The 1,311-nt window shown below is 34.6% G+C and overlaps 1 protein-coding gene across 2 annotated transcripts in view; it reads left to right on the plus strand.

Moving 5' to 3' along the window:
- Fzd3 (frizzled class receptor 3) overlaps positions 1–1,311 on the plus strand; it is an 89,100-nt gene that overhangs the window by 3,668 nt on the left and 84,121 nt on the right. The gene's annotated exons all lie outside the window — the stretch shown is intronic.

A 1,311-nucleotide genomic window follows, 5' to 3' on the forward strand; every position in this document is an offset into this window, starting at 1 on the left:
AGTTCAGCCCACCAAGGGGGCGGGGCTGGCTGGCATGTGGTGCTGGGGGATTGAACCGTGGTCCCTGTGCTTTGCTTAGCTTAGTTTGTTCTAAGTAGGTGCTTTAGACCACTGAGCCATCTCACCAGCCCCAATTTCAATTATCTTAAATAATTGAAATTATGTAATTACATTCCTCACACCAATTTTTTTCTGACAAAAATGAGTTATAATTGTATACACACCCTTTTTGTTATCTTTTTCTAATTCATTTTTATCACCATGTCAATAAATGCGTTGTATTTGTTGATGTTAGAGGTTGAACGCAGAGCCTTATACATGCCAAGTACACACTCTTCCAATGAGCTTTGCTAATTTTTAATGACCACATAGTATTCTGTTATGTGACTATGCAATAATTTATTTAATCAGTCCATTACAGATAAACTTATAGATTGCTTCCAGTTTTTGGTAATAAACAGTATTACTTTACCATTTTATTTATGTAGAATATATAATGGTATGTTTATTAGACTAAATGATAAAATGAGTTTTCTGGATTGAACTGTACACACTTCAAAGGTTTGGTTTTGTTTTGTTTTTTGGTACCAGGGATCAAATTTGGGACTTTGTGCTTGCCAGACAGGTGCTTATGCCTTTGAGCTATCTCCCTGGCCTTTTAAGGGCTTTTGATTCAAGAAAGCATCTTTTAAAAAATTTGCTTAGACTTTGTGGCTCTGGAGATTGAACCCAGGGTCTCACACATGCTAGGTGAGTGTTTTGCCATTGAGCTATATCTCTGCCCTTTAGCCATTTTCAAACTGCTAAGAACAGATACTAGATTGACTTTTTTTTGGCAGAACCAGGGATTGAATTTAGGCTCTTATACTTGCCAGGCAAGCGCTTATTATTTCCTTGGCCCCTAGATTGACTTTTACCGAAAGACCAAGAAACCATAAGTCCACTAGTCTTTTTTTTTTAATCATTATTTTTTGATACAGGGTTTCACTACACAGTTTATAAGGAAAATGTTTTTTTCCTTATACTGTCTTCTATTCTGTGTTCTATCATTTTTATTTTTGCTCATCTGATTGCCAGGTATTGTTTATATTTTTTATTAGTAGTAAAGTTAAATATCTTCACAGATTTATAGGCTATTTGAAGCTTTTGTAAAATTATGTTCTCTGCTTATTTTCCTATTAAAATGTTCTGATGCTTTTATTTTTAAACTCATTTTATGTATATTATTATATACAAATACACTTCTACTTTAAAATTTTTCAGGGCTGGGGAGATGGCTCAGTGGAATAAGCATTTGCCTGGCAAGCGCAA

The sequence above is a fragment of the Octodon degus genome, unplaced genomic scaffold (assembly GCF_000260255.1).
Source record: "Octodon degus isolate 3935 unplaced genomic scaffold, OctDeg1.0 scaffold00036, whole genome shotgun sequence".
NCBI classification, from domain to species: Eukaryota; Metazoa; Chordata; class Mammalia; order Rodentia; family Octodontidae; genus Octodon; species Octodon degus.